Source organism: Pleurodeles waltl, chromosome 1_2, assembly GCF_031143425.1.
Source record: "Pleurodeles waltl isolate 20211129_DDA chromosome 1_2, aPleWal1.hap1.20221129, whole genome shotgun sequence".
Classification (NCBI taxonomy): Eukaryota; Metazoa; Chordata; class Amphibia; order Caudata; family Salamandridae; genus Pleurodeles; species Pleurodeles waltl.
In genome coordinates this window covers 1,306,398,134-1,306,415,883 of record NC_090437.1, presented here as the reverse complement: position 1 = coordinate 1,306,415,883, position 17,750 = coordinate 1,306,398,134, and the positions used below count along the sequence as shown (strand labels likewise).

At 47.1% G+C, this 17,750-nt stretch overlaps 1 protein-coding gene and 1 long non-coding RNA gene across 3 annotated transcripts in view; one reads left to right on the top strand and one right to left on the bottom strand.

Annotated features, from left to right (window-relative positions):
- The window catches only part of EXOC6B (exocyst complex component 6B), a 1,319,737-nt gene that overhangs the window by 824,750 nt on the left and 477,237 nt on the right, over positions 1-17,750 (top strand). The gene's annotated exons all lie outside the window — the stretch shown is intronic.
- The window catches only part of LOC138296256 (uncharacterized), a 47,361-nt gene continuing 31,199 nt past the window's right edge, over positions 1,589-17,750 (bottom strand). The window contains exon 4 of the long non-coding RNA XR_011203797.1: positions 1,589-2,311. This is a non-coding gene — a long non-coding RNA (uncharacterized lncRNA). The remainder of the gene's footprint in view (positions 2,312-17,750) is intronic.

Below are 17,750 nucleotides of genomic sequence, written 5' to 3'. Positions count from 1 at the left end.
TCTCTTCCCGGATTAGGATTAGCTGCCGTTTCATTCTGTCATTTGGGTCTGTTATGTTTTGGTTTTCAAGCTTCATTGCTCGGAGTTCCAACTGTTCAATATGGTGGGTTTGTGCGTGTTCTTGTCTCTGTACTAAGTCCTTGGCAGTACCCCTTAATACTGCCTTACCCGCCGCCCATAAAGTGTTTGCCGAGGCCACCGACCCGTCGTTTAGTGCAAAGTAGTCCTGCAATGTCTGCTGCAGTTGTTCAGTGTAAGACCTGTCTTGGAGATACCATGCGTTCATACGCCACATGGGATGGGATTGAGATCGGGCGTGACCCATGATAAACCGAAGTGGGGCATGATCAGAGACTCCCCTGGCCAATATCTCTATATAAGAGAGAGCTGTGCAGTCTACGCTGGGAGCAACACAGGTCGATTCTAGTGTGTGATCCGTGGGCTGCCGACGTGTGGGTAAATTGTCGCCTTCTTGGGTGCCACGTCCGCCAGGCATCACATAGCCCCGTTGCGGAAAGCCAGCCCGTGATTCCCGTTGCTGCTGTTTGTCTGTGTATCGAGATCGGGCCGGCAACGTCTAACGCCGGGTTTGGGGTTACATTAAAGTCTCCCCCTATTAACGTACGCCCGGGTGGAAGGTCGGCGAGTAGTTTAGTGAGATCATCAAGTGTTCTCCGAACCAGTGACGGGGGAACATAAGCACTGATTATGTTAGTCGTGATTCCATCGATTTTGCCAGTGATGGCTATGTATCGTCCCTGTCAGTCCCTCTGGACTTGGATGTCTGTCAGGGGGAAACTGCTGTGTAGCAGTATGGTCACCCCCGAGATCCGCAAACGAATCCGGTATGGTATATACCCTGTCGAAGCCCCTGCGGGTCAAGAAGGAGCAAATTCTCCCAGGAGGTGTGTCTCTTGTAGCAGGAGTATTTCGGGTTTATGTCGGTGTATGAAGGTGAACACTGCGGTACGTTTAATTTTATCTAGGAGGCCGTTAACGTTCCATGAGATTACTTGTGTTTGAGTCATGGTAGGTGAGTATTTGGTAGCGTCTTGTGGTGTCTGTCAGTGTTACCTGTCTCTGGGCCTTGGGATAACAGAGGGTTCCTATCTCACCTGTGTCATCGCCAATGTGGGTCGTTGTCAAAAAAATGATGTTTCTAATGTTTCTGCTCTGTGCCTTGCCTGGAAAGCTTGTATGTGTCTGTAACGTAGGAACCATAACTTTTGCCTTTGAAACTAGGCTAAATCTCCCATGCCCCCCAACTCCCGCCCCACCCCATACTTCCCCCCAGAAGCATCTGTCGCCCAAGTGTTGCGCCTCCCCCCCCCCCCGAAACTGGTGAGGCGGAACATTAACAAATAGGGTAGCAGTGGTGGTGGACCCCTCCTTAAAGTCGGATCAAGTTCAAGAACACAGTAAACACTGTTTGTATAGTCTTTGATACAGTTGTTATAAATATTACTTTTCTTGATGATGCCAGCTGAGTATTTGAGATGTGGCATGCTATCATTCATATACTTTCTACCAGCTTACTGGCAAGTGTATATGGAGTAAGTGATCCAGAATAATATTAATGCATCCTTGATAAATCTTTCATATTTCACATTTATTCAAAACCTCTTTATTCCTATTAAACGAAAAGTTTTTTTTGCGTACACTTGCTTCATTCTTGAATAATTTATCCACTGAATTGCTTCGGGGATAGAAGCAATTAAAATCTGCATAACTGTCTTTCTATCTGTTACATTTCTAATAATTGTACACCAACTGGAGGCTACAATAGCAAACACCTTCACAGAAAGGTAGTCATGCATCAATTGATAACGTACATTGCATGTTTCCACATGTAACCCAAGCCAGCAGACATGGTACTAATCAGGCCGTATAATGTGAACAGCACCCGTCCATGAATAGGAAAAACGTTAACATCAGTTGGAAATAGATGCAATATCTTACAAACTTTATAATACCTCCAACCGCAACCAGTCATGCACAGAAACTGATACAAGGCCACATCAAATCATAAGAAGATGGCCTTACCCTATACAGTGAAGAAAATGAGTCTAAGAATCCACCCAATCCAAAACCCATCAAAGTCTCAATTATCCTGTTGAAAGAGAAGTATTGATCTCAATGTTTATTCATAATGTGACCAACACCATGAAAGGACAAATGATAGAACAAGTTTTTACCAAGTTCAAAATCGTACTGTATCTTCCACACCCAATTTTTCGTTTTGATTCAGGAAAGTGTATCTTTTCTCAGTCATCAGTTTTGTTGCCTAATGCACAGCGTGCTAGACATATATCTGTAAAAAAAAAAAAAATTATTAAGACTTGGAGTACGTTCTAGGTGTTTTGAATCATTGAACATCCTAGTCCACACATTCTGTCTTCTGATCCACCAAAACATCATTGTTTCTAGCAGATCATGGGTAGCAATGTGTTACCCCCTGTAGCAATATATATCAAATATTACTTTCAGAACAAGGATAGTCATTTTTATGAGTTAAATTCCCAGAGAAGACTTTCCGTGATATTTAAAATAACTTATTTTGTATTTGCTGATAGTAAGCAAAATCACGCATAGTGCAAGGGGCACGCCTAACTATGCTGCTAGTTGTGTATATATCGCAACATAAGGCAGAAGTATATTAACAGGAGGACTGCAGGCCTGCCACAAGTAGCCTGGCTGTGCAGGTTTAACATGCAAATTCAACCTGTCAAAATAACCCCTTTTGATAGGCCCAAAACCCTCCTTTTAAGTATTTATAAGACTGTGATGTAATGTTAAATACGAATACTGTAGCTCAGCGATTATTTTTTATAGTTATTACAAATCCAATTCAATAGTGAAGTCGTTTTTTTCTAGATATTATGGAAAAGTAACTTTTAGAAAGTTAGCTTTACCCTGCTGGAAGTCCCTGGAAGCTAAATCTTCATTTTGTTCTCAAGCTTTTGCCAGTCAGTAGCTAACATTTTTTTTTTTATAAACAATTTTTATTGGTTTTGTTGAAAGAAAGGGAAAGAAGGAAGAAGAAGAGGAAAGAAAAATATTGCACAGGTAAGGCCTGGCGCAGCTAGCTAAGAGTCATTCTTACAATGACAATATCCTTTAACGATATGACAGATCAACAACATTATTATGTAGTAGAAAAACAGTCTTTTTTTGTTCACGGGAGAAGATCCAACCATTTCCCCCACACCTTTGCATGCTTGTGGGGACAGCCCCTTGCCTCATAGACCGATTTTTCTTGACTTACAATCTAGTCAGCTCCATGCCTCCATTTCTGAAGGAATGGTCCATTGGGAAAGTTCCAGATGGCTGCAGTATCTCTCTTGGCCACTAGCATGGCAGCACAAACAAACGTATGATTGGCTCTTGTTCCTTCCAACTCCTCCATTGTGCCTAGCAGGACCAGTTTTGGGGAATTCTTTTGCTCCCTCCCCAGCACTACATTCAATTGGTAATTTATCTTCCCCAGTACACCTGTATTAGGGGGCATGACCAGACCATATGAAAGAAGTATGCAGACCGTGGACACTGAGTAGAGGGGCGAAGACCGGCCTGATATAGCCGGTCAGGAGAAAAGTATTCCCCATGCAAAAGGTATAGCTGCACTGTGCGCAGTCTTGCAGACACCGCCAGTATTCTGGGTACCATTAGCACTTCCACACAGTCGGCCTCCTCAATGGGTCCCAACCAGCCCTCCCATTTGTCCCTGATATGGTTTAGTTTGCCTGGAGCGTTTTTAATTAACAACGTGTAGATTTGGGATACCCCTTTTTTCGCCAGGGCTCCCATTAGCAGCTTAGCCACTAGTGGACTGTATTCCGGCACACAGTCCGTGCAGGACAAGTGCTTGCCCAGGGCATGTCGGAGTTGGAGGTATCTGAAGAACTGCATGCGTGAGAGTTGAAAGTGAGATTGAAAATCTTGAAAGGATTGCATGGCATCCTCCTTCCATACATCTCCTAGTCATGAAATGCCCACGAGGTCCCATTTCGCAAACCCTCTCAATGCAGCCGATTCGCTCAGCCATGTGCAGTGCCATAGTGGAGTCTGTTGGGTGATGACATTGCTCCACTCAGTATGCCGCAGTGCCACTTGCCGTGCGAGAAAGACAGCTTTAGTCACAGGATCCACCTCTCAGGGAAGTGGTGAGCCATAAAGAAGATCTAGAATACGTGGAAAGCCCAGTGTGTTTAGCTCTAGCTGATAGGCTGCGTCGGTCCATCCCCCATTAAATCAGTCATGCACCATCAAGAGTTGTGTCGTTAAGTAGTACAGGTAGGAGTTAGCCATACCAGTACCCCCATCATATACCCCCCTCTGGCAGTGCTATAGTGCTATCCGGTGTCTTGCGCCATACCAGAGGAATGAGGTGGTAGTGCATGGAACCAGGAACGTGTGATCAAGAATGGAAAATTCTAGAGCACATATAAAGTGTGTGGTAGTACCATCATTTTATATAAGGCCACGCGGCTAAGGATGTTTAACGGCAGTGCATGCCACCTTTGTAGGTCCGCTTTGATCCTGGATGATAATGGTGCCAGATTTAGGGTCCATATGAGTTCTTGAAGGCGGGCCACCTATATACCAAGGTATTAAAAGCTCAGCTGGTGAATGGGCACCACCCCCTGCCAGTCATAGCAAGCTCGCAACAGTGCCAGGGGCACCCACACCGATTTGGCAGGGTTCATATTGAGGCCCGATGCCGCTTCATAGCAACACTGGGCCTTCATATAGAGCAGAACATTGTCGGCATACAGGGCCACTCGGTCTTCAAAGGTTGTTCCCCAGTTCCAGCTGCAGTATAGTGGGTCTATTCTGATTAGTTGTGCCAAAGGTTCAATAGCCAGGGCAAAAAGGAGAGGGGTCAGAGGGGCAACCTTGGCTCGTTCCCCGGCGGATAGGAAATATAGAAGATAGGGTATGGTTGACCTGCACTCGGGCTGTGGGGTTGGCATATAAGGCATGAACTAGTTGGCGGAATCTAGGCCCCAAACCTGCACGCTGTTATACTAGGAAGAGAAATCCCCAGTCAACAGTGTTGAATGCCTTTTCAAAATCAATAAATAGAAGGGCTAGGTTCTGAGGCAACTTGTGGCGCCAGGCTAGGGCCATATGTAAATTACGTATGCAATGCCGCATGCTTTGGTTGGCCATGAATCCACACTGACCCAGGTGAATCAGCAGTGGTAGCACCCTTTTAAGACGTGAGGCAAGAATTGCGGCATAAATCTTCACTTAGCTATTAATAAGGGATATTGGTCTGTACTAAGCACATAGCTGTGATGGTGGTTAAGTTTTGGTAAGGACAACAATAGTGGCTACGTCTAGCCCTTCTGGAAAGGAGCCCCGTCGATCCATTTCCTCATACTAGGCTTTAAGGTGCGGTATCAGGTCGTCTTGGAGCACTTTACAATACTCCGACGGGAACCCGTCAAGTCCACGACTCTTGCCCGTCCCCAGCGAGGAAATGGCCTCCCAGATTTCTTCACTTGTTAGATATTCATCTAGTATTTTTGCCTCCACAGGGGGCAGTTCGGGAAGGGGAATGTCCATTAAGAATTGGCAGGCTTGATCTGAGTCAATCACTGCCGAGCCCTGATATAGTACCTCATAATATGAGGCGAACATGTCTGCCACTTCTTGGAGCTTGGAGACAGGTTCTCAGTGTGCGTTAAATATTTCGTGGATAATTCTAGATGATTGATTATGGGAAACCAACCAGTAAAGCAGCTCCCCATTTCTGTTCCCCCATCCATACACCCTGGCATTGTCCTCCCACCAAAGGTGTTTAGCCGCCTCCAGAGTGTGGTCATGGATCTCCTCTCGGATCAGTGGGAGTTGTCTGGCCACTACTTCGCTCGGCTGCGCACTTTGTTCCGCTTCCAGCTGGAGAGCCCGGGCCTCCAGCTGAGTAATGTGAAGGGTCTGGGATCGCGCTCAGGAGCGGACAAGGCTCTTGGCTGTCCTCTGCATCACCGCTTTGCCAGCAGCCCAAAGAACTCCCAGTGAGGGAACCTAATCAATGTTGTGGGCAAAATAGTCCTGGAGTGCTTGTTTCAATTGTTGGACATGACGTTCGTGCTGCAAGTACCATGCATTCATTCACCACATAGGGCGGACAAGCGCCTGAGCGGGCCCCATAACCAACCGGAGTGGCGCATGCTCAGATATCCTGCGCTGTAAAATTTCAGTGTGTGAGAGATGGCGGCAATCTGTGGCCCAGCAATAAAACAAGGTCAATTCTAGACTGCATATTGTGTGCTGCTGAAGTGTGCATAAAGTGATGGTGCTATGGGTGCCACACCCTCCACGCATCGCATAGCCCTGTGGACGCCAGCCACACCGACAGTCCGGCAGCTATGGCCTGCCTGTGGGCCGATTGGGGCCAGTCACGTCCAGCAGTGTGGAGTCGGGAACTGCATTGAAGTCTCCCCTTAAGATGGTGGCTCCCTGGGGTAGATCTAGGAGCAGCTTGGTAAGACTGTTTAGAGTCCCACGCACTGCTGCAGGCGGGTGGTATACACTAATGGCATTAATCGTGAGGCCTTCAGCTTTCCCAGTCAGGGCCACATATCACCCCTGTGAGTCTCTCCACACTTGGGTGACCACCATAGGAAAGGAGCGATGGAGCAGAATTGCTGCTCCCCTCAAGCCGCGCGCAAACCTGTCATGGTATACCCTGTCAAAGCCCTTACAGGCCAGGAATGGACAGCAGTCCCCTAGGAGATGAGTCTCTTGCAACTTGAGTATGTCTGGTCGTTGGCGGTGAACGTAGGCGAGTCCAGCCGTGCGCTTGATCTTGTCTAGAAGACCATTAATGTTCTATGGGCTAATATGTACCGGTCCCATTCTGTCTGTGGGTGTATGGCAATCGAATTTCTACCCATGGTTCCTCCCTGGTATCCTTTGGCCCCCCTCCACAAGTAGAGTAAGCATAGCGTCTTGTTGTGTGTCATACTTTCTTTGCTATACAGCAGTGTATGCCAACTTCCCTGTGCATTTGTTAGTAATAGCAAACAATGAACCTAGACAACAATAGCGAATGCCTTGTTACATGGCCTAAACTCCCCATCCCACCCCATACTTCCCCCAAGAAGCATCTGTCGCCCTTAAAAAACATCTTACTCTCAAACACAGCGAGTTTTAAACCCCAGTCAAATGGGCAGTGGTGGACTCCTCCATAGTGTCAGATTAAAGAGTGTTAGGTACTAGACAGTTATAGTGTAACATGTGCTTAGTTTGGGGTTTACTCGCCCTCCCCCCTCCCTTTCCATTCTTGAACTTACAGCACCGGACTTCAGGACAGGTCGGAGTCATTAGCTGTTTCCAAGCGTTCAGGCGTCGGCCCCTTTGCACGCGGCTCCCCCTCTGCTCCACCAGGGCCATTGCTTGCTGGGTGTTCTGGTATGGTCCCTGGTGTGGTACCCCCCGACGGGGGCCCCACAGGGAGCCAGAGCGTGAGCCCCACCGCCTCCGCTGACTGTCCATTGGTAGCCTTTCCTGAGTCTGTTGTGAGCCACCACTGGTGGGACCCAGAGGGCCATCCTCAGTTATCCAAGTCCAGGCCGTAGGGTTCTAAAAAAAAATGAGTCTTATTGTTAAGCACCACTCAGAGCCTTGCAGGAAAAAGAAGACGGTAGGGTATCTCCATCGCTCTACGTTTTGCTTCACTTCCGTATCGGATTGACGTTGCAATTGAACATCTCTTGTATAATCCTGAAATAGGAGGACCTTTGCTCCGTCACAGCACAGATCGCCTTTGGAGCGTGCCTCCTGTAGCACTGCATCTCTGTCTTTAAAATTGGAGAACCGAAGTACCACCTGTCTTGGTGGGGAGCCCGGCGGCGGCTTAGCCTGCAGAGCCCTGTGGACTCGCTCTATGGCAAACCATGGTGTGAGGTGATCTCTAGGTATCCAGGATCTGAACCAGTCGTCCAAGAAAGAAGCTAGAGAGGAGGCCAATGTGTTCTCTGGAAGGCCTACGATACTAAGGTTATTGAGCGTCCTCCGTCCCTCAATGTGTACGGGCCGATAGCGTGGACACTTGTGTTTTCAAGGTATTCAATTCATCTTCCATTGCAGATATTCTCGATTCCGCTTCTGTGATCCGAGCAGTGGCATTGCGGAGATCCTGGCGCACTAGCGCCGCATCGACCCTGACCTCCCCAATGTTGGCTTCCACCGATGTCTGGATGGCCTGAAGAATGGTTGCCAGGTCTCCGGCGGGTAGTGAGTTCCTGCCAGAGCCGCCTGATGCCAGGTCTCCGACATGAGTCGCCCTGGGGCCAGTAGTAAATTGATCCATGCGTGTTTATGCTGAGGTGGTCCGCGCCGGCTTGTCCTTGCCCATTATAGTGCTCTTAATACAGTTACCTCGGCAGCGGATATTACCGGGCCCATGCCAGAGATGGGTGGGGGGTCTTGGTCCAGGGTCAGCTGCTCTCTTCTTCCCGGGCCTCCCGCATGCGTCTGGCCTGGCCGCCTCACTCCGGGATCCGCGGTGGAGGCCGGGTGCCCCCGCCTTGGGCCGGCCCGCCACCGTCTCTCACCTGCCCCATCTCTCTGCCCTCCGCTCACTGCCTACTGCCTCCCGGTCTGCCTTTCCTGCCGGGCGGCCTCTGTACTATCCTGGCGGCAGGCGGAGAGGCAGCTCACCTCGCTTCTTCGCCAGGGCCCTTCAAGGCCCCAGCACAGCCGTCAGCCGAGCACCCCTATCAGTGGTGCCTGGCCACCATTTTAGGCGCGGCCTGCCCTTGCTGCCCTTCTTCATGCCTGGTCCCCGGGGCAAGGCTCTTCGAGTCAAACGCTCCCAGGGCGTCAGATGATGCGCCAGTCCTCCTCGGGAGTCAGGCAGGGATGGGCGCTGCCTAAGGCGGATGACAGAGGGGTCCGGAGCACTACTTAAGTGCGACCGCCATCTTGACGCCTTGGCCACGCTCCTGTAATTAACATTTAATTAGGCAAAAGTAAGATGTGAACTTGCTCCACAGACAGGAAAAAAAAAGGCTTTGAGTGTGGGGAGGTGTTGTTGTGCTCTTAACAGGATGGCCTGTGGGCTAGGCCCAAGAACTTACTTAACTTCAAAGAGGTCTGCCTAAAACTGGATTTTAGTTTTAGATGTGGGAGGACACTAGGATTACCACATTACAATATGCACAGCCCTTACAGCCCAAGTTTACTGTGACTGAACTTTTCGGACATCTTGAAAATACTCAAAGTGGGTAGAGTTAGGCTCTGGAAGCTTTATCCCTTTGGTTATGGTGTCCCCAGGGGTAATTCCCACCCACTAACTTGTTCCATGGATAAGTCTGGCATCTCCAGGCACCTACCTTAAGACTCCTGGACCCAAAGAAGATAGGAAGAGGACTGATCCTTCTACCAGCAGCCTAATATGAGCCCTGAGGGACTGGACCTTTGCTCTCTTGTACCCAGGATAAAGAAGCCTCCTCCAAGTGTCATAAAGCTCACCTCCTGTAAAAGCTACAGGGGCACATCAACCTACAAGGGCCTTTTTCTACCACTGTCCTGCTGACCAGTGGCAACTTGACCTGGACTGGCATCTCCTGATGTCCTCCATCTGCCACCTTTTGAGTCTCTAAAACACTGATGAGAGTTCCTGGGTGTACATCTGGAGGATTGGGACTTAACGGACTAAAGTCTAAAGGTAGTTGTTTGACCAGATGAACCTTCTTGGTATATCCAACTCACACTCCATCACAGTCAGCGTCACATCACGCCAAGGGCCTATTCTACCAAGACCACTGACTGTCAGTGGCACTCTGTGCCATTGCTAGTTCTACTTAATTTTTTTTTTATTCAGGTGTCTAGTTCCCCGTATTAGATTTTTGTCATTATGGTGACTTTGTTTATTAACGTTTACTCTATAATTTGTTTTGGGTTTTCATACTGCAAAAACACTCTACACATTGCCTCTAAATTAAGCCTTTCTAGCGGTGCCAATAGAAAGACGTTTAGACTAAAATAGGCTTGTGGACTGAAGATGAGCTTAACAAGCATTTGCAATGGGTCTAACTCAGCAAACGTGAGAGCTATTAGTGTTGTAAATTCCTAACTGGACATTTCTTGCCACATAAATTGAAAATGAAAAGTAAAACAGTTGACATAAGTGAGCCAATTCAAAGCGCCATGAGCGCGAACGAGACGCACAAGTGGAAAAAGAAGTGCCCTCATAGTCAAATGTATTGGCAGACTTGCAATTATCCATGTAACAGGATCGATGGCCAATGCAGTAACAAAACTGCCCCAAGGCGGGACAAACATAAAGCATTTACCAATGATGATAGAGGATTTTTGTAAGGCAAGCCTGTGAACGAGTGATAGTGATGGGTGTTGTTAAAAGCCCACAGATAGATTACAACACATCAGAGCGCTTGCATGTTCGACCTAAAAATGCCTCGTCGATGGATGAATGTTCCTGAGCCAAAGAAGCTGGAGCTGAAGGAGACTAAACCGAAGCCCTTTAGTGTCTGCAGTGAATGGTGCAAGTGTTTTTCCACATAGTTCCGCAAAACGCTCTTCAAGATCCTGTCCTAACAAAAGGTGAAAGGGTGACTTTAACCTTTCTTGTTTTGAGCTTCTGGCATTAATGTACAAGTTACTTTACTTTGGTAACGAAATATCTGGTAGCTTTGCAGCATTTGTGTACTAGGTTGTATTTGCACTTTCTGATCTCTAATTTTGCAGGTGCCTTTTGCATTATCTATTCCTGTATGCTAAACAAAGGCTTCCCAAAGTAAGGAAACTACATACCAACCCAGGTCTCATTGTTGTACCATCCACTCCTTTATGCCACACTGATCTCAACATGCTGGTTAACATTTGCTCAAATGGGGCAACAGTCTGTGGCTTGCTGAAGCGAACCCCTAAATCCATTGATAAAATGCTTGGTTTGCCAATGGCATTAAGGTCTCCATGGCTGCTCCACGGCTGATTTAGGACAGCGTAGGCTCACCCCCTTTGCCTCTCTAAGAATATCATTCATATTCAATGAGTACATGGTGCCTAAAATTAATGAACTGATGGGAATGATAACTTGCGTACTGGGCACTACAGTTCCTCCGTATCCGTAAGCAGCACCAAATTGCATTCAATAAGGAAGCCGTAATTATCTTGAGTCTTGCATGTGTTCTCAGTATTTGCAGGCGCTTCTCGTAAACGGACAATCAAAGGCTCTCCTAAGAAGGTGGAAGAACAATTTGGTATATTTTGCCCCCATTTTGGCTACAACTGCCTCGCCCATCGCTGCATGGGTATGTGGTGAAGTAATCCCCACCCTATTTTTTTCCCTCTCTCCTTTTACTACTGCCCTAGACTCTGTACCCTTAAGATGCCTAGAAAAATAACAGCAATAAAAGCAGGACAGTCGAGTGGTTATTAATGGGTTGAGTTGATGGAATATACCATGGTTGGTCCAGTTCGACAGGCCCCAGCGCGCAGCTTCGCTTTTGAAGCAGTTCTTTCATTTTTTAGGTTGAGCATAACAGCGCGCAAGTGCTGATTTTCCGATGTGTTGGTATCTATGTGGGCTTTTAACCATGCCCATCAATTTCACTCATGCATGGACTTGCCTTTCAAAAATCCTTTGATGAAATTGGTAAATGCTTTACATTTGTCCCTCCATGGGGCGGTTTTGTTACAGCCTTGGTGACCAACTCTGTTAAATAGAGAATTGCACGTTTGCTAATATGTTTGACTGTGAGCAAATTTATTTTTCCTTTTGTGTGTCACTCTCACGCTCATGGCGGCCGTGGCGCTTTGAATTGATTTGCTTATGACAGCGGTTTTACTTTTCATTTTCAATGTATGTGGCAAGAAAAGTCCTGTTAGGAATTTGCAAAGCTAATAGCTCTAACTTGAGCAAAGGCGCTACCCATTGCATTGCAAATGTTTGTTTTCTAAGGAAATTGAGCTTTGTAAAAGCATCTTTCTTCGGATAGGCAATCCCAGCTCGCCTCCATTCCGTGGCTATCTCAGGCTTGCTATGACTGCTTGTTTAAAGTTATTCGGAGAACATTTAAAGTGACGTTATTTGCTTTGTCTCCGTGCAGATAAGGCAAAAGGTCATGCGGCGGTGTGTTGAGTTTCTTTAACCAGTAGTTTAAACTTCCCACAGCCACACCCATATCTGGTGGGTGCCTATCTCTGCTGCACTCTTGACCTGCCTCACACACTCTTGAATCCGCCTGTGCCTCAGTACAGAAATAGCGCTTTATCATTTGTGAACGCTTGCTAGGCAGCTGCACCCTTTGGCTGTATCTAGCCTGACAATGTTTCTTCCATGGCTCATATGTTTAGATTAGGGTACACGCCAACCTACTGGAGCCTGGCACTGGCTTTTATCTTCTTCACTGCTGTTTCGCTAGGATGAACAAAACTTTACTTTGAAGATATATAATATTTTTTCAAAATGCATATGTATGTGTTCTGTGTGTGTATACATGTTCACACCCTCACATCTACTTGACAAAGCTGCATCCAATGAAAGAACGGAGCCACAGGTAGAAAAACATAATTTTTTTATTTTCTGCCCCCTTGCAGCAAATTTACCACATTTGCTTCACCCAGATGCAAAAAAGTTATTTAGCAGCTCCCAGGTTCCCTTTGTTACACCTAGTTAGTGTCGCCTAACCCACCCAGAGACACCTGTACACACTGAACTAACGTGATTTGAAGCTGACCCAGCGTTGTAAATCATAAATGTTATGGTGCGGCATATGTATTGCTTGGTACACCAAGCTGCTTACCATCACTTGTACCCATTAACGTGCACCTCCAAAGATGGTCTTTGGAATGGATATTGTAGTATGCTCCGGCACTCCAAGCAGTCACTCCATACCACGATATTGAGGCTTTCTTCACTGCATGGTATAAGATCTCTGCCTTCTGTGTTTCTAGTGTATTTCATTTGTACTTTGCAGCGGGTTACAATTGCATGTCCGTAAGGGCAGGAGCAGGGAACTTGTTTTGTGTTGTTGTCCTTTAAGCAGACAGAGATATAGCTAAATGTGTATACCTGCCTGTATGTTTATATTGAAACACTAAGATGTTTTTTCCGCTTATAAATCTAGAACATATCAATAAAATCATATTAAAAACAAATTGAAAGGCATAACAACGTATTCATGCAACAAACATATCTGCACTTATCTGTCTCTGCTTACTTGATACCTGATTGCTTTTTGATGTTTTGCTGTCTTCAGTGCGGCTTTGTTAATCTGCTTTGGGGATTTCTCTTCCCTTTACAGAAGTCTCCTAAGTGGCGGTCTCGTCTAGGTGGTGGGGACTTCTTCAGGGCCAAAACCTCGACTTCGTAGTTGATGAGTCAGTTACGTTACTATTGATTTGCTCTTTGCATTCACTGAGGGAACAGTGGTTGCTGTCGCTTTGCTGAGGTCTTAAAGTTAAACCATAACTTTTTTCCAGATCTTCTTAGTCTTTCAGTGGTCGTGAATATTTCAGAAGATTAAAGCACCTGGGTGTTTATAATCCCTTCTTGCATTTATATGAGCGGGCAAGCCTCACAGAGTTGTGATCCAAAGAGTTCGAGTGGGTCAAGGCTGTGGTAAAGTCAAAGTTAGGTCCTAGTTGTTACAGATTGCATAGATTATGTTCCAAAACTATTCTCAGTTATCAGCATATCCTGCCCTCGAGTCGTATAGAGCCTCCGATTTTTGATAGATACTTCCAACCGCTGATTCGTCACCTTTAGAATATCCACTAGCTCCAAACTACATCCATAAGTTTTCACTGCAGTACTCTGATATGCCTTGGGGTGGTGCCCTACAGATCCCGGTTGGCTTTGTGCCACACCTGCGCACCAACGTTAGTTCCTTTTATCTATGCCTTTGAATGTGAATCTGGATATTTGCTATCGTCGGTTTGATGGGTTTTAGACAAGGAAATCCAGTGTGCAACGGAATGATGTCCACTTCCGGGTCTACAGGGCTCAGACCAGGCTGACTGTAATAAACGGATGTTGGTGCCTAACCAGCATGTGATGTGCATCTGATGTTTGGGCTACGGCCATGACTCCAAGTCACTTGAGGAATGCGCCCTCATTTATTCAGAGGCCATTTGGAATCAAGAAGTGAAGCTGTACTCCATCGAAATAAGCCAGGCAAGTCCTGCTCTGAGTCAAGGGCACAAATCTTTTCCCGATCTCGAGGCCTATCCTGCAACAAGTCCGCATTGCTGTTAAGGTAATTCTATACGTAAAAGCCCAAATCACAGCATAACCACAATAAGGCAGAAGAGGACTATAACTTGTCCCGCCACTCTCTAACTAAAGAAAAGTCTTGAGGGTCTCTATCCCTAAATGAGGATCCAATCCCACAGTTGATCTCCGTGCCCCACCAGTTCCCTCAGGAACACCGCAAATTGAGGTCTTTAGGTAGGCTATGTTTTGGCATTCCAACTCCCTTTGCTGTGCCTTTGGAGCCCAAGGATCAATAGGGGCCTCAGGTTGGGTTACTGTTGACAGATCAATCTGTCCTTGGCACCATCTTTGCCCCTGGAAACCACTTCTTGTTCCGTGCATCTTATTTTTTGGCTTCAAGACCTGCGCTGGTCTTAATGTCTGGTTGAGGTGGAGCCTTTGACTACCCCAGTGTCTGACCCCAAGCCAAATACGACTCAACAATGACCAAGGTTGCACTCTCTCTCCACTCCAGCACCCAGTTCCCATACAAACTGATGCAAACAAACTCCTCCTTCTACCATGGTTAGCTACTTCACCTGCTTTTTGGATCTGAATCTGCTCCAGAGTTTGCAGTCACTTGGAGATGGCAGTGGACATGATGGGAATGAATTACCCCCACATTATTATAATGATGATTATATGTGTATTTACAAGAAGCCAGTGGGCATGCTATTTCAATTAATACAGGACTGATTTTCCCCTACGACCACCAGTCGAAGAGAGTGCTTCTTTACAGTAGTCGTTAGATGTGCTGCTGAGGTTCTGAATCTACAACTCCCCTCTGTTGAGATTAAAACAAATGTCCTTACTGCATTGGACAACTGCTTCTGAGTGCTTACTACCATTTAGTGAAGCTCTGACTGACACTCTTGCTAACACTTGGTCTTAACATTATCCTTGCCCAAGGGTATCAAATACCAGTGCCTGGCGATCCTGATTTTCACACTTGCCTTCCTACACCTGAGAGTTTTGTGTTGCAGGCTTCCACAAGCAAGGCAAATCCCAGTTTGTTCCCAACAACCCTCACTGATAGCGAGTCTGAAAGGATTGAGGCATTTGAGAAACTTGTGTTCTCTTGGACCAGCCTAGCCTTAAGGTTGGTCATTGCCAGTTGCCTACTGGGCCATAATATGCACTCCCTCTGGGGCATGCTTAACAATATCTTGGTGGGAGTCCCAGAACAGGTTAGGGCTTTCTTGGCTCAAAGCCTTGAAGGTGGTCATGGTGCAGCTAAATATATGATTCGGGCTGACACTACCAATTGCTTGTGTTGAGCACTCGACACAAGTGCATTCATCTGTTGCCACACATGGATGAGATCCACAAGCCTTTCTGAAGATATACACGCATCCCTCATGGCCATGATGTTTGCTGGATCCTAAAAAGGTGATTTTGCCCTGGGGCACTTAAAGGAAAGCCAGGCCACAGCGTGCTCTTTGGCCCTTCCAAAACCTGCAGGACCATTCCCTCATCAGTTTCGAACTTTTCAAGGCTACTCCAGAGATTTGCCATATAGGCAACACTAGGTCTTCTCTCCCAAACCCTCCACACTCCACTACAGTTACCTCAGCAGTTCATGGCCGAGGATGAGGATCAGGTAGACAAAATGCAGTTCACCCAGGGCACCGATCTTCCCAGTCCCCCTCCCCTGTAGCATGAGGCGCCAAGCACTTAGCGTTGCACAAACACCTGTGGAAGGTAGGATAGAACATTTTCTCCCAAGGTGGCAGTCCATCACATCAGACAGATGGGTCCTCCAGATCGTCCAGCAGGGCTCTATCCTTCTGTTTCTCTCTGATCCTCCACAGCTTCCGCACACGGATGAGCACCTATCTGTCTTGCTGAAAGAGGTGTGAGCTCTGTTACTCAAAGGAGCAACTGAGAAGATGCTGCCCTCGGAAATAGGGGCGGCATGATGTTACTCCCATTATTCCTTGTGCTGAAGAGGGCGGATATCTTCGTCCTATTTTAGATCTCCCCCTCTGCATTCCTTTCTACAGAAGGACAAATTCAAAATGGCCCAAGTTCTGTCCACCCTAGATGCAAGTAAGCCCTGGGCCTGCAAGACATATACTTTCATGTGCCAGCGTCTCACAGATGTTACCTGTGGTTCAAGGTCAGCCAGGAACCTTTTGACTTTGTTGTGCTTTGGCCATACCAGTGCACACTTGGTGTTAATGAAAGTGATGGCGGTGGTCGGTGGGTGGGGATCCAAAGTTATGCTACCTTGACGACTGGCTGTTGAAGGCAGGCTTGCCACAGTCAGTCATTGTCCACCTTCAGAGTAGGGCAAAACTCTAGACATTGTTCTCGATCAGTGGACCAAAATCACATCTGACTTCTTTACAGAAGCTTCCTTTTCTGGGAGCTGGATATGGTGCAGTTCAGGACCTTTCCTCTGTCACAGTGAGCCAGGACATTTGTGCAGATGTTTCAGCTTTGATCCTGGATCTCAGTGACAACGCTCTAATATTTCTTGGCCTTGAGCATTCTGCTTGTCCTCTTCGCCAGGTGGTTTATGTGGGCTCTGCAGTGGGATCTGAAGTCTTAGTGGGTCTACTCCATGGGAACGTGGCAGACGTCATGTAGGTTTCGGAGGAAAGTGCACAAGTTCTGCATCTTTCACAACCTGACCGGTAGCATACCCTTTCTTCTTCCCCAGCCAGAGCTGACAGTGGAGATGGGTGTGTCACTGCTGGGTTGGGGAGGCCATTTAACAGAGATGGAGATTAGAGGGTGCTGGTCTCAGGCGGAAACCCAGCTCCACAAAAATCTGTTGGAGCTGTGAGTCATCCATCTGCCATTGAAGGCGTTTCTGCCATGTGCAGGTTCCCATGGACAGAACCACTGCCACGTAGTACAGCAACAAGCAGGTGGAGGAAAGTCCTAGGTTCTGTGCCAAGAGGTGCTTCACCTCTGGAGTTGGCTAGAGCATCAGGGCATCTCCCTCATTGTGAGCGCCCAGACTGGATCTTTAAATGCCACAGCAACGCCTGGCAGATCACAGCTGCTGCTCCCCGAGGTGGTGCAGGGATCCTCTAACGGTGAGTAGAACCCTGGCTGGATCTTATTTCCATCATCGAACGTCCAGCGTCAAAACTTTTGCACTTTAGATTGTCCAATATCTGTGATTTGAAATATCCAACTGCGCTCTTTCTAGGAGACACTGTTTCAGGCTAGGATTGGTGCAAAGAACTCCTGTACGCCTTTCTATCTCTGACTCTCCTTCCCAGAGTTCTGAAAAAGATAAGAAATGACCGGGCCCAAGCCATCCTAGTAGCTCTTGATTGGGTCAGGAGATTGTGGTACCACCAACTTAAGGGCTTGAGTATCTACCCTATGACCAGGCTACCACTTTGGGAGGATCTTCTGTCGCAGGGCAGGGTTCTGTATGTGAATATGTTCTATCTACACCTCCCTGGATGGAAATTAAGCGCTGGCAGATTTGACACATGCGTTCCCTTCTAAACTGTTTGTGATGACTCAGTAGGATCTTAATTTGGTCCTGCCGTTC